Source organism: Sus scrofa, chromosome 5 (assembly GCF_000003025.6).
Source record: "Sus scrofa isolate TJ Tabasco breed Duroc chromosome 5, Sscrofa11.1, whole genome shotgun sequence".
NCBI lineage: Eukaryota > Metazoa > Chordata > Mammalia > Artiodactyla > Suidae > Sus > Sus scrofa.
In genome coordinates this window covers 32256554-32284126 of record NC_010447.5, presented here as the reverse complement: position 1 = coordinate 32284126, position 27573 = coordinate 32256554, and the positions used below count along the sequence as shown (strand labels likewise).

At 41.3% G+C, this 27573-nt stretch overlaps 1 long non-coding RNA gene across 1 annotated transcript in view; it reads left to right on the top strand.

The window, feature by feature from the left end:
- The window catches only part of LOC102166619, an 87812-nt gene that overhangs the window by 42901 nt on the left and 17338 nt on the right, over window positions 1–27573 (top strand). The gene's annotated exons all lie outside the window — the stretch shown is intronic.

Genomic DNA, 27573 nt, shown 5'->3' with positions numbered 1-27573 from the left:
TTTTAATCAGAGAATTATTTTGTTTTGCTTCCCACTGACTCTTTTCCCCAGTATGTCACTAGGAAAACTTTAAAACATACAGCATAGTTGAAAGGATTTTGAAGTAAACATCCGAGGACCCATCACCTCGATTCTACCCTGAAGAGTGTACACCACTTCCACTGTCACATGTCTATTTATCTGTTATTCCTTGCATGAGTCTACTAATCCATCTTGGTTTTGAACCATTTTATAGTGTTTTTATACATTGATTTTAATAAATGTTGTTGTTGTCACTAATGTTGATAGTGACAGAATACTTCAACTGCATAATGTCATTGGGTCAAGCAAGTCTTTATTCAACATAATTCCATGGGAAAAGAGAGCACACAGATCAGATTCTGTTCTGAGGGAAATAAAACAGTCTTACCTTTTTCTGGTAAGGAGGCTTAAGGTTTGGTATTAAATCTCTGTATATTGTACTGTGTATTTTTATTTTAACATTAATGACTTTTGTAGCATAACTTGAAAATGTCGGGCTTTTCACTAAAAATATTAATAAGCAATTACTCCTTGTCCAGTATCATTTAGGGTAAAGCACCAGTTGAAAGTTGGGCTGTTAAGTATTAACATGTATCTGATTTTTGTCCTTGTATCCTTAAATGTTAAAAATATAAGTAACAGAAGGCTTTCATAAAGTAAAGACCTTTGGTATCAGTTTTATTTAAGGATACTACACAGTGCTTTTCTTCTCCCCCGGATAGTTCCCACACCTGCATGCAATCCCACTATCGTTTCTTGGCTTTAGGGGAGATCCTGTAAAAATGCCAACCATCCTCAGGGTCATTTTCTGCTTTCCTCAGTCCTCAACCCTCCGACCAGGACAGGGAGACACTTAATTCCCACACATCCCCAACAGGCAGAGGTCAGAATTGGTCTTTCTGCCTGGTATTTTGGTGTCTCAGGAACACTTAGATCCACCAAGGTGCCCACTAAATGAGCCTTTTGAAAGCCTCCATGTGCTTGATGTCTCCATGGCTAGGGCTGTCATACCAGTTTTCTGCCTAGAGGCTCCAGTTCCTTGAATCCCAAGTCGGATTGATGATGTATGGAGGAGGGCAATACTGATTCCTGCCTGTCCCTTCCCGGTTCCTCTGTATCAGTTGCCCCACACCTGCATCTCACAATCCCAGTTCACTCTGGAGATGCCACTTCATACAGATATGCCCCTTGAGACCATGGCCCAGGTACTAGTATGAACTTGAAGTCAGCTTATGGTTGGAATGTGTTCCATTCCTCCACCCCCAGCCTCTGGATTAGATTTCCCTGCATGTAAATGCTGATGCTGGTTTGAATGGAGCCTGGGCTTGCAACAGTAGAGATTAGGTTTCTGCTTGCTGGCACTTTGGGAGCCAATCCCTGTATCATAATGTAAATGGTCTTGGTTCTTCCCTTCTCCTCTGATCCATGCGAGGGTCTGGACCAAGTCAATCTACTCAGCACATCCAGAGTATTAAGAACAGAGATGCTATAGTCAAATAGCGCCGGGTTCAAATTTCAGCTCTGCCACTTATCAACTTTGACATTTTGCCTGTCCCATAACTCCTTAAATTTCAGTTTTTTCATCTGGAAGGTGAGGTTACCATAGCACCTTCCTCATTGCATGTTTATGACTTTTTACTAAGATAAATGCTTGAAAAGTACCTAGTGTATTACAGTCTACAGGAAGTTGAAAAAATAGAAATTTAAAACAAAGGTAAGAAGAACCAGTATTGTTCCAGACACTTAAAGCCACTTCTCAAATGCAGTGAGTTTAAAGCAAATAAGTAAAGTGTATTTTTATTCATTAATGTGTTTTGACCTTTGGCTGTGTAAACAATATTCAGACACTTGACAAAGCCCGGTGAGGATGGTGCATGGGAGAATTAGGGACTATAAAACTGGAATAAATTTATTTTATTCCTTCCTTATCCTCTTCCCCCTGCCATTTACTAACCATTTAATCAGTATTTCAGTCATTTCTTTGTCCGTCTAAAAATATTTCACACCAGGCACTGTACCAGCATTGGCATGAAGGCTGAGGTGATGGGACTGACAGTAGGGAGCTAGATTTTTCCTTCAGGTGACACGGAGCCATTGCAGAAACTTGATCCTGGAGAGACCTTCTTTTTGTTTGTATATTTGCAGGTTAAGAGGACCACTCAGGTGATAATATGGAGGATGGATTGTAGGGGCCAGGCCCAGCAACAGGGAGGCCACTGGGCCTCATGTGTGATAGCCACACAGTGCTGATGCACGCCTTTGTGCCTCTGCTTTGCCTGGAATGCCTTTCCAGTGATCCTTCCCCACCCTCTCTTACTCCAGGAACCCTTCCCAGACTCTTTCATAAACCAAGCGGTCCTGCTCTGTGCTTCTCAGAACTCTATGCTTAGCATTTACTAGAACATGCCAGAATGATCAGTTTTCTTGTTTGTCTTTCATCCCAGATTATAAGCCCTTTGAGGAAAGGACGTGAATCTTATTCATCATTGTATCCCCAGGTCCCATCTCCATGCGCAGTGCATACTAGATGCCTAATAAATATTTAATCAATAAATAGGATGGACTGGTGGGTGAAGGCTACGTTACATGGCTCTACCCATGGAGGTTATGGTTTTAATGGAAAAGACAGATGCAATAACAAATTATTACAGTAACTGGGTTATGTGTGGCTAAGAGTAACTATGTAGGAAAGAAATGAGGGACAGATCCCCCAAAGAGGTGATAGTCTCTTGGCATCTGGAAGGTGAATAGCAGTATATTAGGTGAATACTTCAGACAGAAAGAAGAGCACTTAAAAGAATAGATGGGTGAAGACTGGGCAGTGTGCTGTCTGGAGTCTGGAAGTGAAGGGGCCCACAAAGCTTTTGAGCCTTAGAATCAAGGCTACTCAATACTGCATCATCTCTGAATTCCACCTTCAAGGGGCGAGTAGCTCTAATGTTTCAGATCAAGTTCACATGGCCCCAGAACCTTAAGGGCTTAACTTGTAGGTAATGAACCCCATTGTTGGAAAGGGAGCTAGACCATGGAAAGAAAGGGAAGACTTCTGCTTAAATTCTCAGCTCTAAAATTGTGTTGAGGATTCCCTGGTCTGTTATCCTCAAAAATCTGTTCTAGTTTTTAAAATTGAATCCCATCCTTTAGCATTATTCCTGTTCTTTGTTTTTTCCAAGATTTATGGCAGCAGCTTCTCGTGTGAGTTCCCTCAGAACTCTAGGATGGGATTGGTCTATGATTTACACCTTTAACTGAAAACTGTCATATGCACTCACGTTTTCTTCTAGTAGCTTGTTATACTTTTGTTCTTTAATTTTGTTAATGACTATGGGTTTTGCCTTTTTAACCACTTTGCTAGATTAATTGGTTTTCTAAAAGGATATGCCAGAGTAGCAAATCACCACTTTATTTTTAGAGAAACACCGAATGTTGCTCTAAATGAGATTAATGTCCACCTCCCAAGGTGGGAAAAACAGTTTGATGTGATGATAAGGTGGACAAAGAAAGGACAGAAGTAACAGAGATTGAGAAGTGGGAAGGGCATTTTATGATTTATGAAAAAAGCACCATTTCTTTTTGCTTAAAAAAATCTAAATTTGTATGAATCTTGGACTTCAAAATCATCATAACCTGGTTTATTCTCTAGTCTCAAATCTGAGTGGAGAAGACAGAAACAAAGTATTGAGTCTTACTTCCTTCAGACTGCCACAGGTTCTCATTACATCTTCTACATCAAGAGGGAGGTAGACTTACCTTTCTATTTCGTGATATGAATGTAGTCATATAATAAATACCCTCATGACTGACCTTGGCTCCTCTGTGTTCTAACACACCCCTTCAACTTGAACTAGGCATCACTTTCCCTCTCTCTCCCTCTTGTTCTTCTCTTTTTCTTGTTCTCTCTCTAATCAATTATATTTCAGGTCAGACTGCTTGTGTGGATTTGTTTTAGTATCTAGGGTTAGTCAAGGTTCTCTGGAGAAACAGAACCAATAAGTTATAGATATGGATATCACTATAGATCTGGAAAGATGTATTATGAAGAATTGGCTCATGCAATTATGGAAGCTGAGAAATCCCACCATCTGCTGTCTGCAAGCTGGAGGCCCAGAAGGGCCAGTGGTGTTAAGTCCAGCCTTTTTTGTTCTTATATAATGATTTTTATTTTTTTCATTCTAGCTGGTTTACAGTGTTCTGTCAATTTTCTGCTGTACAGCATGGTGACCCAGTTACACATACACATATAGATTCTTTTTTTCTCCCATTATCATGCTCCATCATAAGTGACTAGATGTAGTTCCCAGTGCTGCACAGCAGGATCTCATTGCTTATCCACCCCAAAGGCAATAGTTTGCATCTATTAACCCCAAGTTCCCAATCCATCCCACTCCCTCCCCCACCCCCTTGGCAACCACAAATCTATTCTCCAAGTCCATGTTTTTCTTTTCTGTAATTCCAGTCTTAAGTCTGAACGCCTGAAAACCAAAGGAGCTGATGGTATAAATCCCAGTCTAAGTGCTGGAGATCAAGGTCCCAGCTCAAGCAGACAGGCAGAAAGCAAAAGGGGACAAATACTCCTTCCTCTGCCTTTTATTCTATTTAGGTCCTCAAGGAATGATGCTCATCCCCTTCAGAGAGGTCTGTCTATTTACTCAAATGCTAATCTCATCAGAAACACTCTTGACACACATACCCAGTAATAATATTTGATTTAGGCATCTATTGGCCGAGCCAAGTTGACACATAAGATTAACCGTCGCATATCATTACAATGGGTTGAAAAGAAAACTTGGAATATGAGGGCTTTCTTGGACAAAGCATGAAGGTAGAGGCACAAAACTTCATGGTCAAAGTAGTCTTTGGTTCCAGTCTCCACCACTAGGTGTCGCTAAGTAATCTAATTAAATACCCAGTTTATGAATCCAACAAATAAGATGCTGAGCTGAATGAGGCAGAAATAAAGATCAAGGTGATGGGTCTAAATAAAATCCTGTAGATTATCTGTAAAAGCTATTTTAAAATGGCACAGTTTGTCTCTGGACTATGAATTGGAAAATTCATAAATTAACAAACGTATGTGGACGGGCTTAGTCTTTATTGGGGGAAGTGAATAAATCCTTTATAGCTTACATGTGCCTCCTTTTCCCTCTCCTATTAAATTGGTCATCTTGCTGCCTGCATTTTCAGGAGCATAACTGGATTTTATGTGATCTAAATATACTGGCTAGGCTGTTAGCATCTGTTTAGGCAACTCTAATCCCGAATCCTTCATTGGCTCATATATTTTATTGTTAAACTTTTACTCTTTTTGAGGGTGCTGACCCTGACCACCTATGAAGCAAGCTCAGTAAATGTAATACCTGTCCTTAGGAATAGCTTTGGGAGAACTATTCATCCTTCAATACTTGGATCAGATGTTTTCCAGTCTGTCACACCTGATCCCCAGGCAGCTCTTCCCTTTTATTCATTCCCATAGCACAGCTCTATATGTTCCAGAGAGTATTTCTCACCTTCCCTGGTAATTAACTGTTCATGTATAGGTCTTTTCCAGAGATGATGGGTTCCCTAAGGACAGGGACCAGTTTATGGAAGCCACCACAAAACTCAGCACTGTTGCTACTGTTGCTGCTTTGCTTCTGGTTCATCTACTAATATACGTGCATGACAAGTCAGTGGGCAATTACTGATTCCTTTCAGCACTTCCCTAAAATCTTCTCTCATGTCATTTCAGCAGGAGGGAAACTGTGCGCAGTCTGCCTTTTATGATCCTGTGTGCTTAGGAAGAATAATTAAGGGCTCACTAAATTGATGTGGAAAGAGGTTTTTGTTTTGTTTGAGTGGTGTCTTTAAATATTTGTAAAAGGAGTTGCTTATTATTCATCCATTGCCAGCCCATTTAAAAGAAGTCACACAGCAGAGAAGAGGGGATTATATTCAATAAGAGATGCTAAATCAATGTTTAATTTAAGGGGAAGTTTGTGAGCAAATTGCTTCATTTTTCCTTCCTAAGAGAAAACGTGAGATTAGGAAACATTTTTTTTCTGAAAGAGGTTAATGGACTTGCAAATTCAAACAGTTATTTCAAAGTGTTGCCAGTAGTTATGTCTAAATTTTTTACATATTCTTAATTTTATAAAATAAGTGTAAGTTCATTTAAGAAATTTATAGTGAAATTCAGCATGCATTTACTTAAGGCTTACTATGTAGCTGGTACTATGTTGAAGGGGGGAGCAGATCGCATGACTAATGTTTCCCCCTCCAGAAACCATGTAGGCAGTGAATGGAAATACAATTTGCTAAGAGCCAGAAACCACAAGATTTGATTAATCCCACAAAAGGGGCTGAGATAGTCAGGGAGACTTCCCCGAGAGGCATGACATTTGAACTGGAATTTTACCGTCTGTGAAATCAGCAAGCTTTACGGTTTCTACCTCATGGCTTAGCTACATTGAAGCACTAAGAGATTTAGGCAATACTTACATAGAGTTTTTAGAATTGCAATTTTATTAACGGATCGAATATATCTTTTAATCTACTTTAAAGATAAAATTATTAGAGTAAATCAAAACGACTATTTTCTGTCATTATATTGACATCGCCCTAACCTATTGGGTTTCAGGCTTTGGTGAACTTCCAGATTATCAGCAAGGTTGTTAAAATGCAGATTCCTCCCCAAACTTGCTGCATCCCAGTGTCCTAGTATAGGAAGGCAATGTGCTTTTAATTGGGCTTCCACATGATTCTGGTTTAAGTACCATTACGTAAGCAGTTTGAGACGTCAGAGGTAAAACTTGACCTTGCAGGACCTTCTGTGGTTACTAATATTATCTTCTGATCTGACAAATGTTCCTCTTAAGGGGAGATGAGGAAACTTAACATTAGGCACTCTTTTTGTTTTAGGGATGCATATAGACGCTTTTTTTTTTCCTTCCCTAAAATTAGTATAGCACCAAACTTCCATTTTAGAGGTGAGAAAACTTAAGGTTTAGAGATATTAAGAGATCTGGCCATGGACACATTATCTAAGAAGTGGTGAAACCAGTAATGAATTTGCTGGCCCCTGCCTGTTGTCCACTTGCATGTATCCAGTTTATCTCTTTTATTGGGGAGATCAATGTTTAAAACTTTTTTCTACAATATAACTAAGTCATTTCCATTAAGAATAAAAAAAACCGCTATGGTGATTTTTCTCGATCCTGTGTTCTAACCTGGCTGAGGACACCTCAATTTCCAGAGAAGAAGAGAGCCAGTTTCTTGTTCACCTTCATCCAGTCCTCAGGCCTTTTGCTGTCCTTCCTGAGTCAGAGAGCAAACGTGGACAGATTTAAATCCATTGTGAACAGATCTAAACCCTAGCACTCACCATGCCTTGTAGTGTGTTCCCTGGGGCAAGCATTTTAGAGGTGAGGCATCCTTGCAAGTAATCCATTTGCTGATAGAATCCATCAGTTCTGTTTCTACAGACCACTCCTTTTGCAAATAGACAATTGGGATTTAGCCAAATGCAAAGAGGAAAACTTCTGATGTACTTGATCCATTACTTTGGCTAGTCAGTTTATGCCTGAGGATGACCTTGGGTGTAACCAGGATGAAGGTTGGGAGCACAGTTCTTGCAGATCTCTAGAGAGTTAGGAGAACACCAGGGCCTGAGATTGGTCAGCCTTGTTGAACCCTGAGATGACCCAAGGAACTAAAGGAATAGAATTTCTTTTTTTTTTTTTAACTTTTTTTTTTGCTTTTTTTTGTCTTTTTAGGGCCACACCCATGGCACATGGAGGTTCCCAGGCTAGGGGTCTAATCTGCGCTGTAGCCGCCGGCCTACACCACGGCCACAGCAATGTGGTATCCAAGCCTCGTCTGCGACCTACACCATAGCTCATGGCAATGCCAGATCCTTAACCCACTGAGCGAGGCCAGGGATCAACCCTGCAACCTCATGGATTTGTTTCTGCTGCGCCACGACAGGAACTCCAATTTTTTTTTTTTTTTTGTCTTTTCTAGGGCCGCACCCATGGCAAATGGAGGTTCCCAGGGTAGGGGTCCAATCAGAGCTGTAGCCGCTGGCCTACACCACAGCCACAGCAACTTGGGATCCTAGCTCACGGCAACATCGGATCCTTAACCCACAGAGGGGGCCAGGGATTGAAGCCGCAACCTTATGGTTCCTAGTCGGATTCGTTAACCACTGAGCCATGACAGAAATTGGCACAGGATTTCCGATTCCTGAGATGACAGAGGCACCAAAAGCATTATCAGAGGTGGGTGATATTTTAAGTGTTGTTTTGTTTTGTATATTTTTACTTATATTGGCAATTGTAGTCTCTAAAAATCCTGAAGGACATGAAGCAGGGTTTGCCCTGTTATTCCTTGAATAATGAGAACCCTTTAGTTCAAGAGTTGCTGTTCTTAAAAACACCCATGATCATTTATCAAAAACGAGTAATAAATGAAGTTTAAAAATTCAGCAACTGACTTAAGTCAACATCATTGTTAGGCAAATTTAAGTGTTTGTGTCTTTTTGGAAAAATTGATAAACACTGTGGTTGTGTAATCAGATTTTTTTTTTTGTCCTTGCATTTGACTGCTTGAAAATGGGTCTGCTTTTGCACATGCATCAGTGTGTGTGTACACCTCACTTCCAGTAACAACAATTTACTGTGTCTATGTTCATAGAGTTACAGAGCAGTGTTCCCTCAATTGTGGGACAGAGGTCATGAGGGGGGTCCCATTGCCTCCTCCAAAAGATACCATGACAGAGTCTCTGCTATATTTCTTCCCAGAAATCTCTTATTATAGACATATATTGTAGACAGAAATATATGTCTACATGATAGACAGAAATCTCTGTCTGTAATATGATCCATCATTTTCCTGAAAAGTAGAACCAATTTGCCAAGCTTTATTTTTCAACTTTTATGTTTGTGAAAGCTGCTATATCAGTAGCCGGAGAGGCTGATTTAGCTGGCAACTAAACAGCCTCCTCTCAACATACCATTTGGGGGAAGATAAACCAGCTGATTGAGTAAGAGCAGAAATCCCCCTACACGAGCAGTTCAGAAACTGGCAGAGGTGGCGGGAATTTTTCTGGGCAGTGCTCTGGATGGCCTATCCTGTCTGGCCTGTCTCTATTCCATTGTTCCCTAAGCTTGGCCTCTGTGCTCAAGCCTCTTTCCATGATGGGCTGCTCCCCCCAGCATGTACTGTTTTTGAGAACTGACTTTGCAACAGGACCCGGAGGAAATGCTGATCCCCATCTGTTCTTCAGGAACCTCCTTGTGCAGGAACAAACTTGGATTATTAACTTTTATACTAGAACCTCAGTAGGGTTCCTGCATTGACACACACATGCACACACACACACATTACACACACTTTCTCTCTCTCTCTCTCACACACACACACAATATTTGACTAGAAGATATTTTCTTTCTTAACCCTGTTCCTTTTTTTTTTTTTTTGCATTTGCTCATGAAAAATGCATCTGTTTTTGCATGGTGTGTGTGTGTGTGTGTGTGTGTGTGTGTGTGTGTGTGTGTTTAATAGGGTGAGGGTCCTTTTGTATTCAGAGAAATCCCTCAATTTTCTACTTATCTTTAGATCATTGGGGAAGGAAATTTGCTAATTCTTTTGTTCTCTTGTGGATACACTGGGGAGGGAGTCTTAACTCCCCTCCATCTTCTATTCTCTCCTTCTCATAGGATGAGATGTGGCTAGTCTGCCTCATTCCTTGCAGTTAGGGGTCGCTAGTGAAATGGAAACAAGTTATTGGGTGGGGTTCCCAGGGAACCTCTGATTCAGCTGGGAGGTCTGTGCTTTGCTCTAGCTCCTTCCTCTTTCCTGTTGTTTGGAACATGGGTGAAATGTCTAGCGCTTCGGTGACCGTCTTGCAACTTCATGGTGACCTTGAAAATAGAAGCTCTAGGCTAAGGATATGGAGTTGAAAATAAACCCTCAGTCCCTGATGACTGTGGGGCATGTCCAGTCCTGGCTTACCTTTTTCCAAACAGGATTTAGGGGAAAGAAAAGTAAATGTGTATCTTTTGTTATTTGAAGTTTGGCGCAATGCAGCCAAACCTAATTTGTTGTAAAAGATATACAAGTCACATACTCAACAATAGCTCCACCCTGCCTCTTCTCTTTCCCTTCTCCCTCCCACAAGTCATACCCTCAAGCTCTCCACATTTTTTTTGCCTTCCTGTTAGTTTATATCCAACTGGTAAACCCAGCACTTGATCTACTTAGCACACGAGAATTAGAAGCACAGAGGATGTCACCACTGTTGAGCACAGATGTCCAGCTTGTGTAAAGCCTAGACCTCCATTTGCTTTCAAGTGACACCAGGCTCCTGTGTCTTGACTTGAGGCAGATTCACCAATCAGATTTTTAATCACTTCTATTTCTTTTTTTTTTTTTTTTGTCTTTTGTCTTTTTGTCTTTTGTTGTTGTTGTTGTTGTTGTTGTTGCTATTTCTTGGGCCGCTCCCGCGGCATATGGAGGTTCCCAGGCTAGGGGTTGAATCGGAGCTGTAGCCACCGGCCTACGCCAGAGCCACAGCAACGCAGGATCCGAGCCGCGTCTGCAGCCTACACCACAGCTCACGGCAACGCCGGATCGTTAACCCACTGAGCAAGGGCAGGGACCGAACCCGCAACCTCATGGTTCCTAGTCGGATTCGTTAACCACTGCGCCACGACGGGAACTCCCACTTCTATTTCTTTAAGGAAGAGCAAAGAAAGAAAGAGGGATTGAGAAGGACAGATATTCCCTTGTGGTATCTCTTTCTTTCTTTCTTTCTTTTCTTTTTTTTTTTTTTTTTTTTTTTTTTTTTTTCTTTTTTGTTTTGTTTTGTTTTTTAAAGCCACTCTTGTAGCATATGGAGGTTCCCAGGCTAGGGGTCGAATCAGAGCTACAGCTGCCGGCCTACACCACAGCCACAGCGACAGGGATCCAAGCCACGTCTGCGACCTATACCATAGCTCATGGCAATGCCGGATCCTTGACCCACTGAGTGAGGCCAGGGATCAAACCCACAACCTTATGGTTCCTAGTCGGATTCGTTTCCACTGTGCCACAACGCAAACTCCCTTTGTGATATTTCTGAGAGAGTAGAGCTGGTAGAAATTCCTTCTTCTGTGGGATAAGAGAGGAACATGGGAAGTAGAAATTTTCCCTAAAGACACAAATATTCAATTTCATCATGTATGTTTAGATTTCCAGTCTCAGCCTGTCATTTCTACTTTTCTAGCTGTTTTTGTTTTGTTTTGTTTGGGTTTGGGTTTTTTTGCTATTTAGAGTCGCACCCATGGCATGGAAGTTCCCAGGCTAAGAGTCGAATCAGAGCTACAGCTGCCAGCCTACACCACAGCCACAGCAACATGGATCTGAGCCACTCCTGTGACCTACACCACAACTCACGGCAACACCAGATCCTTAACCCACTGAACAAGGCCAGGGATCGAACCCATGTCCTCATGGATGAAGTGAAGAGATGGGCCGCTAGGTCCAGAGCTTTTCTGCCCAACATGCAGTTCAGATTTACCTCTCCTTTAGCTGGTGGCCTGAGGATAAATTAGGGGCTGTAGGAAGCAGGCCTGCATTTCTCTGCCCAATGAGGGTACACATGCTCTCTCCCATGTGTGTCTGCGGAGCGGTGAGGGGCAGGGTGGCACCAAGGAGCTGTGTGGCGAGAGTGGATTGTGGTTCCGATCCCCTGCTTTGGGTTTTACACAGTTGGAATCCTGAACCCCTTTGTGTAAATCATGAATAAGGAGGAGGAAGATTCTTGTGTTAGAAATGTGAAATCTTTAATTGAAAATCTTTAATCCATTTATTTTACAATGAATTAAAGATAGGCAGCCAGGATTTTTGGTGACTGTTTGGAACTCAGGATTCAAGGCACAGCCCTTCCTAGACTGCCTCTCTCTTCTGTAGAAGGTTAAACTAATGATGTTTACTGTCTAGAAAATATCCTCATTTCAGTGTCTTATTCTTCCTGTCTACTGTCTTGAAAGAAATCTGAAGGAAGAGGATTGAGATGTTTTTAATTGCACCAAGAGTGATTTGGTGCCGCACCTCATAAGCACCATTTTTCTTCCCAGCCAGAGGAAGAATGTTCTGTATTATTTTCTAAAAGAGTCATCACAGTTGACAATTTTGTGAAGATTATCTATTTTGAAAACAGACTATTCATAACACCGTGATGATTGGAGTAATAACGTAGAGCTTGAATCTCAAGGCAGTGCGTGTGTGTGTGTGTGTGTGTGTGTGCACATTTGTATGTGTCTCATGCTTTGCCCTCAGGCTGATCCACTTAAAGCCACCTGGTATCATATGGGCCACTCCCTGGCTGTGGAAAATGAATGCCTGCCCATGTGTTTAAGATTCGACTGCCACATTGTGACTCTATTTAAAGTTACCTAGTATTCACTGTTTCCTGTATTCGTTGCCTTCTATTCATATATCATCTTTTACTGGAAAACACAGGCTTTTGAAAAGTCTACTCACTCAGGTCTTATCACAAATGTGGGTGGCAGATGTTTCTTTCTTCCTTCTGATGAGGGAAATGAAGAAGCAGAAATGAATTATATGACTCATGTAAGCTCGCTAAAGCCTGTGTGACTTTCAGATTCCATTTGCCTTCAGCTTAATTTAGGATAATATGTTAAATCAGCAATGGATTTTCCTCACATATAATTTTTTAGTTAAGATCTAATTCACATACCATAAATTCACCCCTTTAAAAGATTCCAGTTACTGGTTTTTAATATATTCACGAAGTTGTACAACCACAACCACTAATTCCAGAGCATTTTTTATCATCCCCCCAAACCCCACCAAACTCTATACAGATTAGCAGCTAATTCCCATCCCTTTCATCCTCTAGTCCCCTGGCAGCCACTCATCTACTTTATGTCTCTATGATTTGCCTATTCTGGACATTTCTTATAAATTCAGTCATACAGTATGTGGCCTTCTGTGTGTGGTTTCTTTCATTCAGCATAATGTTTTCAAGGTTAAAACCTCACTTCTTTTTATGACTGAATCATATTCCGCTGTATGGATATGCCACTCTCTGTTGATCCATTCATTAGTTGATGGGCATGTGGGTTGCTTCCACTCTTTGGCTAGTATGAATACTGCTTCTGTGAACATTCATGCAGAAGCTTTTGTGTGTACCTAGTTCTCAGTTATCTTGAGCATATATCTAGGAGTGAAATTGTTAAGTCTCATGGTAAACCTGCATTCAACTTTTTGAGGAATCCCCAATCTGTTTCACAAGGAGGCTGAACTGTTCTTAAATCCCCATAGCAGTGTGTGGGCTTCCAGTTCCTCTGCATCCTTGCCAACACTTGTTATTTTCTATCATTGTGATTTTAACCATCCTAGTGAGTGTGGTAGCTGTTGGTTTTTAAACAGTAAGAAAGAGATGAAGCTAGAAATGTTGGGTCCCTTTCTAAACTGGGAGAGTGGCTTATATGGCCCATGGAATGAAAACCCTTTTCCTCACAAACGTCCCTCATTTTAATTATCCTGTTTCTTATCTGTGACAGGCATTCTGGGGTCTGCACTTCATAGGAGAGAGAAGCTGCTTGGAGCCTCAGCCCCTCTCTCCATTCCCAGAGTCCCGTTCATGGGAGAGGACATGGAGGCTTTTCCAAGTTCGACTTCCAACTCTACACAAAAGCTCTTTTGTCTTTAACCTCTAGCTCAGTATCATCATCGTCTTCAGCTCTTCTGGAAGACTCTTTACTTCCCCATTTGATGCCCTATGTATACTGATGGTGATACTTAATACCCAGTATTCCTACAACACTTACTATACACACCCTCATTTGACCCCATAACAGCTCTGTGGTGCATGTTGTTATTGTCTCCCAAATTTTGGAGACGAGGAAATTGAAGATTAAGACAGTAAGGTCAGTTTCCTTGGCCCCACAGCCATTGATGGTAAATAGGACTAACCAGGGAGGGGTGTGCTATTTGATTTGCCTGCCCCCGGATCTGTTTCTTCTTGGCCTTTTCTCAGCTCTGAAAGTCTGAAAGACTCCCTCACACTGGGAAGTCCCGAAAAGTGGTTTCTTCTCTCTCTCTCCCTCAAATGCAACGGTATTCCTGGGGGGAATTATAGAGCTAAATAGGCTTGGGATGCCTTGGTTTTATTTAATTATAATTTTAATTATTCCATTAGGTCATGTGTGTCTCTAGAGTCAATTCTCCTCAGATGTTTTCTGATAATTAGAAAATAAATTTATAACTGTTTTCCTCATGATTTTAAGCAGGGTCCTTATCAACTGGGTCAGTTTAAGTTTAGGGTAATCTCTTGGCTTGGCTGATGAGAACAATCAAGGCGAAATCTATATACACAGCTTGACAATTATAATTTTTCTTGCTGATGAAACAGATTCCAGTACTGTCATTTCATACCAGGTGAAGGATGGCTCTCACTGAAAATATTCTCCCACCACACATTCTGTGCTTTTACTAGTTTGTAAAATGCATTATTTGGCAACAATGCTAGAGTGTACTCTCCATTTTTGATGCCACAATGCTGTTAAAGGGAAAAGAGGAGTTCCCGTCGTGGCTCAGTGGTTAATGAATCTGACTAGGAACCATGAGGTTGCAGGTTCGATCCCTGGCCTCACTCAGTGGGTTGAGGATCCAGTGTTGCTGTGAGCTGTGGTGTAGGTTGCAGACATGGCTTGGATCCCATGTTGCTGCGGTTCTGGCGTAGGCTGGCGGCTACCGCTCGGATTTGACCCCTAGCCTGGGAACCTCCATATTCCGTGGGAGCAGCCCAAGAACATGGCAAAAAGAGAGAGAAAAAAAAAAAAAGATTTGCATTCTATTTTCCCCTTTTTTTTTTTTTTTGGTCTTTTTAGGGCCACACCCGCGGTTCCACATGGAGGTTCCCAGGCCTAGGGGTCGATTTGGAGCTATGGCTGCCGGCCAACACCACAGCCACAGCAACTTGGGATCTGAGCCGCAGCTGCAACCTACACAGCTTGCAGCAATGCAAGTTCCTTAACCCACTGAGCGAGGCCAGGGATCAAATCCACATCCTTGTGGATACTAATTGGGTTCGCTAACTGCTGAGCCATGAGAGAAACTCTGAGAATGCAAATCTTAATTCCACAAGGAATGGAAATAAAGGGGCCTCTATTTTTAAGGCTCTATTTAAATTGAAATAGTATCTCTCTTTTGATATTGAGCTTTGAGTCAAGTATTTTCTTATAGTTTAAAATGCCAGAATAAAATACTCAGGACCCCAAATCCTTTTAAAAACTATTCCAACTCCGTAACGCTCTTGAGAGCAAAAAAGAGGGATTGAGGGATCTTTTTATGTGGGGCTTGACCATTGTATCTCCACTGCAGAACAAGTAAGGCCAGCTTTTCCTTCTCATTTTTTGATCCTTCCTATCTGAAAACTAGAAGTCAGGCCTCTCAGTGATAGGATATAATGAAGATAAAATGTTTTTTTACATTTTTCCTCTGGAAAGGGAATGTGTGTGTGTGTGTGTGTGTGTGTGTGTGTGTGTGTGTGTGTGTGTGTGTGTGTGAATGTGCTTGAAAACCTTTAGGGGAAGACTAAAGAATAACTATAGAGAATAATGGGAAATTAGTTTTAATTAACATACTATAATAAAGCCAACCCCTGAGAACTGTTCTTCTGAATGTTGACATAAATAACACTCTATTCATTATATAGGCAACATGAGCTCAAAATAAATGAATCCATTGAAATTTGTTAGAAAGTCATTTAACCCAGGGTTTTATTCAGATTTGTTCCATTTCTTTAGGAAAAAATGCTCCCTTTTTTTCAAGGATCTCTTACTGGAGATTTTTTTTCCGATGCTCATTCTTTGACACAAATGGTTTGTGACTTTGATTCTTATAACTGACACAGTTTTTAATTAAAGTGTACATAAATTGTTTTCCATTAAAAAATCTTAAATTAGCATACATATCAATGATTGAGACTTTTGGGTAGCTATTCAACCTTGAATACAACCTTGTTGTACTTGTTGATAAAATACAAAGAAACACCACAGCAGCCGTGGCCCACATTCATCCTTGTGCCTCTCCACTTGGACCTTGAGCTTACACTTGAACTGTCTGTTTCCAGCTCTTCTATTCTCAATGCTTCAGTAATCTCCAAGGGAGATAAATTCAATGGAAATAAAGTTGGAAAACCTGAAATGAATCTAAGCTCTATCATTTACTTATTTTGTGACTCTAGGTAAATTGACTTCTCTGACGTAGTTGCTTCGTCTATAAAATTGGGAGAATGCTTGATATTTATTATTATTATTAGACCTTTAAATCTAACAGTCTATATAAATCTTTCCTATCATGATTCATTCAGAATCAATGGTGGTTTGAAAATTATATATACCAGTAGTTTCCCTCTGGTCATTCCCCTCATGCCCCATCTCCACATTCACCATTAGTATCAATATTTGTCAGTGTTTAAACAAATTACAGTGATCACCGCCCCCTAAGAGATTTTACTATTTTTGTTGTTCTGTATTGACATTTTTCTGCTTCATGTCATTTTTGGCAGTGGGTGAATAATGAACAAAATGAGTAGTGATACATCCTTACAAAATAAATTGACCATTTTGTTTCAGAGAATAGTGCTGGAACACTCTGCAGAGTTTCCTCAGAGGAGCCCTAGGAAAGACTTCATGGGTGAGATAGCTGCAGGAGAGGCAGAAGAAGGGTCAGGGAGTGGTGAGAGAGGGCCCAGTGACCACATACTGCCCCAGTGAAAATGAGCTGTGAACAAGGGGCTAATCTTCATGGAAGAACACAGTGTCCTTGAATCTGTAGGACCCATAGAATTAATCTGGAAGGTCTCTGGAGCTACTGGATAGAGCTGAGAGTGCCCATGAAGAAGGATGATTACCCTAGGGTCCAGGAGAGGACTTGGGAGGAGAAGGCACTGAAGCTGCCTGCTGGCACAGGGCATCTTGGCCAGTAAGACCAGGGGCTTGGTGTGAGGCTCAGCCCAAGTTGGCCATGGAATGCCTGTAGTGAGGATTGGAAGTTCATTGTCCCAACAGAAGTGATGCTGCCACTCAACTCGGCCCTGGTCTAGAATTATTTCAGCCACTTAAAGTAACAATATTCCTTGTGGGCCACTAAGACTCTGTAAAACATTGTATTCCTAACAAATGGCATGAGCTTAATAAATGTTTGTTGAGTTTATTCCTACATTTGTTCAGAAATATTTATGAAACTCCTATTATAGGCTGTTTTAGGTTGTAAGGATATAGTAAGGAACTGGATAGGTTTATAGCGTTTATATTCCAGGAGGGAGAGCCAGACAAAAGACAGGTAAGGAAGTGAGGATAATATCAGATACCACTAAGTTCTGAGAAGACATATCTAGAGTGATGTTTTCAGTAGAGTGGTCTTTGAGGCCTCAATCACGAAAATTAGCCATCCATCCTGAGATCAATGCAAAGGGAACCTTTAGTGGATTTAATAGCATACAATTCTCACTGATTTTTTTCTGTTTCTTAGATAAACCTCACTTTAATATACTGTAATCAGAAAACGTCATTCAAAATAACTCTTGAACAAGCTCTATATTTCACAAAATGTATTAGGTGCTGGGATATAAAAGTAAGAGCTGTGGCCTCTGCCTCCAAGGAGTTGACATGCTAGTGTGGAGAGCCAGTGGTAGAAACAATTACAATAAAAAAGTGAGAACTTTCATGAAGGCAGCATGGTTGGCATTCTACAGGAGAGTTGTTGAAGAGAGGCCTTTATTGTTGTCAAAACAGCAAGATTAGTTCTGTGTTGGAGCAAAATTCTCCAAAAATCTCTTGGGTTTCTGTATGCCTTGTCAACAGAGAGACTGACTGCTTTTTGTTGACCTATCTTGAACTATCTTCAAGGATGTTTATATCGCTAACAAACACATTGGGAACGATGGATAGTTTCTTCCTCCATGGTAGAGAGATTTGATTCTCTGCTAGAATACTGAAGAAAATGTTTTCCTCCAGGGAAAACGTTAGGTGGGCTTCTTGCAGCCTCTTTAAAAGATTGGAATTTCCTAAATTAGAGTTTCCTCAGTGGTGATGCAAAGCCACTGTGTCGCAGCATCTCCATGGACTATTCCTTGTTGCTGCATAGGATTCAGAGGGAGAGGAGAACCAAGGGAACATGCTAAGCCGTGAGTAACAGAGTCCTTTATCTCTTCTGCAAGAATCCATGGGCCATTGTGCAGGCTACCTTGTTAGCTTGGAAAGAGGTAAAACCAACAGTTCTTAACATGGTGGCCGTATGCAAATTGTTTATACTTTCTAACTATCTCTTGTTTTGTACAACACTGTTTATGCTTTCTTAGCTTTAATTTTCTCATTCGAAAACTTGGGATAAAAATTTTCACTGCAGAAAATCATGGTAACAGTAAAATGTGTTGTCATATGAGTGGAAGAGACCAACAGCTATTCCTCGATGTCCACTCTCTTTCTCCTACACCATGTAGTGTAGCACTGGCACCAGATTAGGAAAAAACATATATTCCAACCTCCTCCCCATGTAAATGTGACCAACAGCAAAGTTCACAGTGGGACACGAGCAGAAGCTTTAAACACGACTTTCAGATGATGCTCTTGGATGAATTCCCTTCCCTCCTCCATTGGCTAGAATGTAGACGTGAAGGTGAGCCATCTTGGATCACATGGATGGGAAGACACCTTACATATGGCCTAGGAATAAGATAGAAAGAGCCTGAGTCTCTATATTTTTGCAGGAACCATTCAAATTTTGGACTGCTAATCTTAGACAGATTGTAATATGAGAGAAAAATAAATTTCTTTGTTCAAGCCATTGTTACTTGGTTTCTCTGTTGCAGCAACAAACCTATTATTAGTGGAGGAGTGAGAGAATCAGAGTCATGCATTAGAGAGACCCTCCTGGTGATGGCAGAGAGGAGAGGCAGGGAACCTAGGCAAGAGACCACCTAGCTACCCAGTTATATGTTTCTTTCTCAGAGATTTTGAGTGTTGATAAGTCTTGCCTGGTCTATGGATTTTTAGAAGAATTTTGAACTTAAAAGTCAAATAAATTAGAGACATACTAAATAAGTTAAACATGATTCTTTATGGTAGGTGTGACAGGTGTTTTCAGCACTATAGAATTTTATAAGAGAGGGCTGAAAATAAAGTGGTCCTCAAACTTTGAAAATGTGCCCTTTCATCATAAAATGTCTAGTATTCATGGCTGCTAATGTTTAGGGAATGCAGTTCAGGAAATGTGATCCATTGCCTGTTAGATTTAAAGGCACCTGTCCAGCCCTGTTGAAAACTTGAACCTGAGATGATGTCCAATATAAATAGTCTGCAAAGCATTTCACAGAAGGATGTTTGACTCAGACGCAAGGACTCAATAAACTGTACACACACCTTATTCTACAAACTACAACAAAAAGTTTCAGACACACTGAATACCATTTAGTATCAATTTTCCTCCATACATAGTTAAGCTTTCAGATCTGTTGCATGGTGTGAATTAATAGGACAGGGATGGAAAAAGATACAAGGAACTATCATGATTCTACTTGGGAAGATCTTTGGGAGGAAAGTCCTTACAGGACCATAAATGGCAGGACTAATTCTCATAGCAAAAGATTAAGTTACATGGTGGACTCCTTGCTCAGGGAGTTCCTGACAATCTGAGAGGCAAAATGAATGGAGGCAGAATAGAGCATGTAAAGTCAGAATCCTGTGACTTTGGCCTTCAGAGTGTTTGATCTGGCAGGAGTTATTTTCCATGAGTAACTGATTCCTGTATAGCACTTACAGGATCAAATGGCAGTATAAATTGGATCAACAGTTAACCTCCTAATTCTCTTCCATGACCAATGTAAGGAAAAGTAACTCTGTTTAAACTCTTCATAGAAAAATTCTTTGGGTGGAATCCCCAGGGAAAAAAATCTTAAATCCCAAGTCCATGCCAAATATCCCTACAATTTTCTCAACAGTACAGCTAATCCTCTGTGCTGGCCAAAGCCAGTTTCCTTTCATTATTTTGGTCCATATTGGCAAAGGAGTTCTTAAGTGCAAAGGAAACACGCTGAAGTGTCACGCCATGCTTGACACTCTGACTGTGGTGACAGGCTTTCTCCAGCTGTCAGTTTCAGGAGCATTTCATTTCATTGACGCTACACAGCTCCGTGATGAGAAGTGGCAGCCAAGCCCTTTTATCCTTTGTAATGTCTTCATTGGTAACAGCAGTAATGAATTATCTTGGAGAAAATTATCATACAGAATAAATGGTAAACATTATAAGCTAAGGTCTTTATGTGAATATCCTCTATTATTTCCTACAGTTGGACTTGAATTCTTGAGTAGTAGGAGTTTTGAGTGCTGGAAAGGTAAGGAGAAGCTTCAGTTTCTTTTCTGCCTGTTGATCACATAAGACATCCTCATCTTCAGGCACAGCTTCCTCATTCTTTTCTATGTGTTGGGTCATTACCCGCCTAACAATCCAAAAAGCAAGTACAAATTGTGTCTCCAAATCTATACAATGAGAAGGTGACTTCTTTTTTAGGCCATGGAGAAATTCTCAAGATAAAAAGTCTCTCTCAGAAACTATGATAATATGCATAGTGAAAACTTTAGGGTTTCTTGATCAACTCTTAGTTTGAGGAACATGGTTTATGTACAGTTAGTTAGAGCTTTAATAAGGTTTCTAGAGCTTTTAATAAGATGATGCTTCAAGGGGGAAAGAAAACATACTTTCCTAAGTTTATTTCATCCCAGGAACCTTTCTTATGGGCCCAAATAGTTCCATGAAACATTGATTTTTGGAAAAGCCTATAGGAGTCAGTTAATTATCAGCTTTTATGTCTAAGGAGCACATATGTAGCAAAAACTAAAAGGTTTAAGGACATGTCCAGTAACCTGACAATCTGACCTAAGTCCACACTCTTAGTGAGGAGGTAGCTCTGACAGTGTTTTGGCAGAGAAATAATCTCAGCCTTGGGACTGTTATGAATATAGCAGTAAAGACTGCTCTGTCTCAGAGATAGGCTGCAGAATTTGGTCAGTTCCCACCTCTCTGGTTGGAATTCTCCCTTCTCTCCTGTGTTAACAGAGGAAATGCAAGTGTACAAGAGTGACATTAATACCAGGATAGAACTCACAATCATCTCTAAAAGGTGAGATGGTGATGCAGAAAGCTTATACTTTACTGTTTGTAAGACATCTTAAATTTTTGGTCATGCTTCAGAATGGCCCTGTTCGCGATAATTAGTGGCCCAAAGGATCCTAGAATGGATTTGTAGAATTCCAGTGAGCTTTTGCTGTCAGTGTGTGTGTGTGTGTGTGTGTGTGTGTGTGTGTGTGTGTGTGTGTTGATGTTTATGTTCAGTCCACACACTCATGCAAAAGTGCTGGATTGGAGGCCAGGAGGAGAACCCAGAGAGGGGGAAGTAGACCCCACTCCTCCAAAGTCTTCAAAGCTAGTGAGCATCTCAGAAATGATAATTCTTTTGAAGTTCCTACATCACATTTTATGGGTTGTTGGTTTTCAGATTATAGATTGTGGACACTAGGATCTGATCTTGTGAATTTTTGCCCTATGCTGTAGAGAAGCATAGCACTTGATGTCTTAGATTTACTGCATCTTGGAAACTGTGACAAGCAGTTTTTGGTTATAAGGTCAACTAGGAGTAATACTTTGAAGAATATAAAATAAATGTGATAGGCACCTTAGCATAGTGATTAAGAATATGGATTCTAGAGTTGTCCCGAGTTTGAACCTAAGCTCTGTGCCCTTGGGCCAAATTGTTTATCTGGTCTGCGCCTCAGCTTCCTTGCCAGTAAAATGGGAGGGATCATAGTACCACCTCAGGGTACTCAGGTTGTCATAGGATGAAATGAGTTCATATTTGGAAAGCTCTTAGTGCCTGATACTTAATAAGTGTTTCTTATACTTCAAAATATTTTTAAAATGTGTTTCTCATTTTCTCTCTTGCACATCGTAGTACTTAGAAGTCATTCCATTTTACACGAGGCAGAACCCCTGGGGAAGCAGCAGAATGGATGGAGGAAACTGCTAGCCATCCGGAGAGATGTAGCCAGCCCTGGTGGAGAACAGCAGGAACAGGGCAGCAGGCTCAGAGGCCCATATTACAGCAGCCTCAGTAGGAAATTCTTGAAAGCGGGCTAAGAGTGGCAGATGAAAAACTAAGCAGAGGGCAGAGTGGAATTTTCCTTGTTTGCAGTTGGAGCCTGTGCAAGGAAGCAGTCTCCTAGAGGGCTCTCCTCCCCACTCACCAACACTGACGGGCCCCGGGTGCCCTGAAGTTCCAGGACCCTTGTGGAGGCATGTACAGGAGTCAGCTGAAGCACTAGAGGGCGAGTTTACTCGGGAGGTGGCTATGGTGAGAATAAACAGAGAGATCCTATAGCCAAGGGCTTCTGGCCAGGTCTCTTGAGCCAGGATTCAGCAGGTTACAGCAGGTGCCTCCTGCAGGCAACAGGGAACGGGGGCATCTGAAGACTGAATGTTGCCCTAAAGATGCTAGACCTGGTTACCAAAAGAGACTTCTAGTTATTTTATGTAACTGAGTTTATAACTGGATTTGTTTTTCAGAGGGATAAATGGTTATGAGGAAGATCAAATAAGCTATAGAAACTGTGTATTTTCCCACATCTTAGGGCAGTGTGATTTAAATCTCTACAATAGGAAAATTTATTTAAAGAAATAAAGATGTTTCTTAATAGCCAACAGCATGTCAAGTATTGTGCTAAATGCTTAGAGGGCTAGAAAGTTGAGTCAAACTAAGGTCCTGGGTAAAGAAAAGGAGAGTCCAGAACTAAGGACATGGCTCAGCTCAGGTGTGGTGGTTAAACCCCGTGTCCACCAAAGAACCTGAAATGTAAGGCCTGAGTTCAGGAGAGAGAAGAGAGATGAAGACATTGGGAGCCCATCCCCCTAGAGGTGATGACTAAAGCCACACAATTTCTAAGAGAGTTGGAGAGAGAAAAGGGACCATCATTACATTCATTCATTTATTCAGTGAACACGCACCAGTCCCTTCTTGGTGCAACCAGTGTAAGGAGGTATGGAGAGTCAAATTAATTATGATATTGCCCAAGGAAAGGTCTAGAATCTCACTTTGTTGTGCCTCTATGTGGCAGAAACTACTTGGGCTGGCCAATTGCCAGGTTCTTCTCTTCTTAAGCATCTGGCTGGACCACATTTTCCAGTCTCCCTTCCACTACATCGGCCATATAACCAAATTCTGGCCAGTGGCACCAGAGTGTTTGCAATGTGGCCACACCCAGACCCATATATATGTTTAAAAGTACAGTTGCTTTCTTTCCACAACTACTAGCTTAATAAAGAAGAGACACATCAATAAAGGACTGAATTACTGTGTGAGGCAGAGTCCTGACCCACCCCAACCTGCAATGGATGTGAGGCTGTGGGTGAGGAATACACTTTTATTGTTAAGCCACTAACATTTAGGGTATTTATTTCAGCAGCTTGTATTATTATTTACCTAGTGAATACAAACCAACATGGAGCCAACTCTCTAGCTCACACCAGGGAAGACCCATGAACTATGAGAATGCCCATTTATTCATTCAAATTGATGAGTGTATCTGTCAGACCAGGAATTCTCATGCTTGCACCATCCAAGCCTTCTCTCCCTGTCGCCAGGCTGTTTGGGAGCCAAACATAATCCAAAGTCACTTAGTCTACTTGCCAAGAGAGATCACTGCTTAATGACTAGAAGCACATCGAATTCATGCAGTACATTGTCTTGGTCTATGTGAAGCTCCAGAGAGCAATGAGAACATTGTTTGGTAACCGTGGGAGACAAACAAGGACACTTAGATGAAACAAAGTTCAGCAGCAAGGAGCTAAGAGACTCTGAAGCATCTATATCTTGAGAAAGCTTTCCCAGTGTGACTAAAAAGATTTGAAGCCCAATTGCTAAGGTTCCCTATCAGACAGTTTTTGGATAGGTCTTGCCACTTCTCTTCTTATGCTTTCCTAGATGCCTCTTGTCCTCTCCCATCCCCACTGGAAGGACACACTCTTAGTATCTGTGTTCACACACTTAATCAGGGCACCACTCCCTCTCTTCTCATTCTGTATTCATTTTACAGTCCCCTGGATTGCGTTGAGGGGGGACAGCTAGAGAAACATTTTTAAGGCTTTCAGGAGGACCCACACCTGGCTCCACTTTAAGTGGAGAGGAATAAGGTGGGCACTGGCCCTCCCAGGGATGACAGGGCAGTAGGGGACACACACAGATAAGCATATAAACACCCAGGTTACAGTGTGGTGTGGTAAGTGTAACCATGGGAGTGGGTACAAGGAATAGTTATAGCACAGAGGAAGGTGATTAACTCTTCTTGGTCCAAGGGCATAAGAAAAATGAGGGCAGGCTTCCTGTAGGAGATGATAAGTGAGCCAGAACGTGATGGAAGTGTTCCAAAAAGGAGAAATAACAAGGGAATAAGGCATAAAATGCCTGGAGTGTCTAGGAAATCATACCAGTTGTTTGGTGGGTGAAGAAGACGTATTAATAACAAAGGACGACAAAGTAGGTGGCATAAAACAACAGAAATGTATGGTCTCACATCTCTGGGGCTAGACATCCAAGATCAAGGTGTTGGCAGGGTCGGTTCCTTCTGAGGGCCTTTAGGGAAGGATCTGTCCCAGGCCTTTCATGTTGCTCCTGGTGGTTTGTTGGCAGTCTTTGGGGTCCCTTGGCTTGTAGAAGCATCACCCAGATCTCTATCTCCATCTTCACATCACGCTCTCCCTGTACACATCTCTTTCCAAATGTCCCCTCTCCGGGTGGACCCCAGTCATATTGTATTAGGGCCTGCATCAGTGACCTCATTTTAACTTCATTCTTCCTGTGAAGACCGTGTCTCCAGGTAGGGTCACATTCTGAGGTGCTGGGGGTTAGGAATACAACATACGGATTTTGCAGAGGGATAGAATTCAGCCTATAACATTTAAAGGGCAGGCTAAGGAAGAAGAACAAAAGGGCCAACCAAGAGAAGAGGAGACTGCAGTGTCAGAGAAAAGAAGGGGTGAAGCTGTTTGTTCCTTAGGGTGAGTAAGTGGAGGCACCATTCCCAGTTCTGCCTCGTACCTTTCACTTCGCTGAGTCTTGTTTTCCCATTTGCAAGATAGGGGTGATGCTGCCTCCTCAGAGGGTGCTGTGAAGATTAACTGGGATTATGTACATAAACACTTAGAATGTTACCATACATAAATATTACTGTATCTCTAATTTAGTAATATATGGTAGTATTTTATATATAGTTATGTATAAATATTAATATCAATATTTTAAGTAAAACAGCATTCAATAAATAGTAAGTAGCATAAAAACTGGATGTAGTCACACATTAGTGACATCTTTAACATGAACATGCTACTTTATGCCAAAGGATTCTAGACTGTCTTCAGTTTCTTCCCTAGATATACAACGTCATTAAAAGCTGACACCTTGGGAGGCTATTCTTGCTTCCCACCCTGTGTACAGCTTGTCACATTCCAAATCTGCTTCATCTGACCAAAAGCCTGTGGGAATATATAAGTGCAAAGAATGTGAATCGTGGCTGCAAAACAGGGTTTCAGGATATTCCCCTTTGTACTTTTCGTGGAAGTTAAACATCTGATTTGACACCTCATGAATCTTTTGCTCCGGGTTGTTTGCTTTGGATTTAACATGGTAACCGATCTGCCCAGGAGAGCCAAAGAAACACCTGCCTTGCTCTGTGCATCTAGTGGATGGGATAGCCCAGAGGCTAAACTCCTTTTCCTTCCATCGTTCCCACCACCAAAGTGATTCCATGATCCTTCATTTAGCACAGTGGCTGATTTCTTTCTCAGATGCAGTGTGAGAACTTGTTTGGATGCCACAAAAGCTCTATGGAAGTGACTTTCTGATGTTCATGGCACACTCCAAGGATACTTAAAGTGACCATCTTTAACTTAGTTAGACCTAGAGAACTAACTAGGTCTAGGTTTTTTTTTTTTTTCCCCAGTAAAAAGTTATACAAAATTTATTTTTCCACATTTAAAATCCTCACTGTATTTTCCTTGAAGTGACAGTGATACATACAAAAACTCAAAGGATTAATGAAGAAATAACTGAAAGTCCTAATAAGTCAACAGATTTCATTATCAGCTGATCATGAAAGAGACACGAAGCATACTGCCTGCTTCTCTTTTCAGAAACGACTATGGCCTCTTGAGCTGGTTTAATCTGATCTTTGAGACTCTGGCACTACCGGTATTCTACAGGCATGGTTAAGAAGCTCATGAAGGAGTTCCTGCTGTTGAGTAGTGGGTGAAGAATCTAACTGCAGTGGCTCAGGTCACTGTGGAGGCGTGAGTTCAATCCTGGGCTGAAGCGGTGGGTTAAAGGATCCTGTGTTGCTGTAGCTATAGTGTAGGTCGCAGATGGGGCTCAAATTCAATCCCTGACTCAGAAACTTCCATATGCTCATGTGGCTATTAAAAAAAAAAAAAAAAAAAGGAGGCCGTGAAAAGAGCCTTGTTCCTTCTGGTGAAATCCATTTAAGTGATGTTTCCGAAAGACCTAGAAGTTCTTAAACATGCCCATTGTTAACGATATGGCACCCCACATACATTTTCTTTTCTTTGAAAACACTTAGTTTTCTATCAGCCCTAAATATTTTTTGTCTTACAAGTAGAACACCCCTTTAGCTTTACGCATTTTCAACTGCTTCCAAGCATATATACACGCAGCCTGTTTGGAACAAAGGGAAAATTCCCAGGTGCCACCAATCATCGTGAGTTGCCTCCAGACTGCTGCTGGTTTAATGTGTGGAGAGGACCAGTGCGTGGATAAAACCCTCGCTGCTGGCCTGTTTAGCTATGTCAGTGCAGGCTCATTTGTTTCTTCTATCACATGCCATCTTCCTCTAGCCCCACTCCTTCACAGGTGGGCCCTCCCTCCTCCTGCCTGGATTCTTGCAGCCTCCAAAGAGTCTCACTCTCTCCACATCTTTGTTATTTATTTATTTATTTATTTATTTTCCCTGCTGTACAGCATGGGGACCAAGTTGCACATACATGTATACATACTTTTTCCTCCCATTGTTGTGTTGTGATGTAAATATCTAGCCATGGTTCTCAATGCTGCACAGCAGGATCTCATTGTAAATCCATTCCAAGAGCAATAGTTTGCATCCATTAACCCCAAGCTCCTGATCCCTCCCACTCCTTCCCTCTCCCCCCGGGCAGCTACAAGTCTATTCTCCAAGTCTATGATTTTCTTGTCTGTGGAAACATTCATTTGTGCTATATATTAGATTCCAGTTATAAGTGATATCATGTGGTATTTGTCTTCCTCTTTCTGGCTTATTTCACTCAGTATGAGAGTCTCTAGTTCCATCCATGTTGCTGCAAATGGCATTATGTCGTTCTTTTTTATGGCTGAGTAGTATTCCATTGTGTATATATACCACATCTTCCTAATCCAGTCGTCTGTCGATGGACATTTGGGTTGTTTCTATGTCTTGGCTATTGTGAATA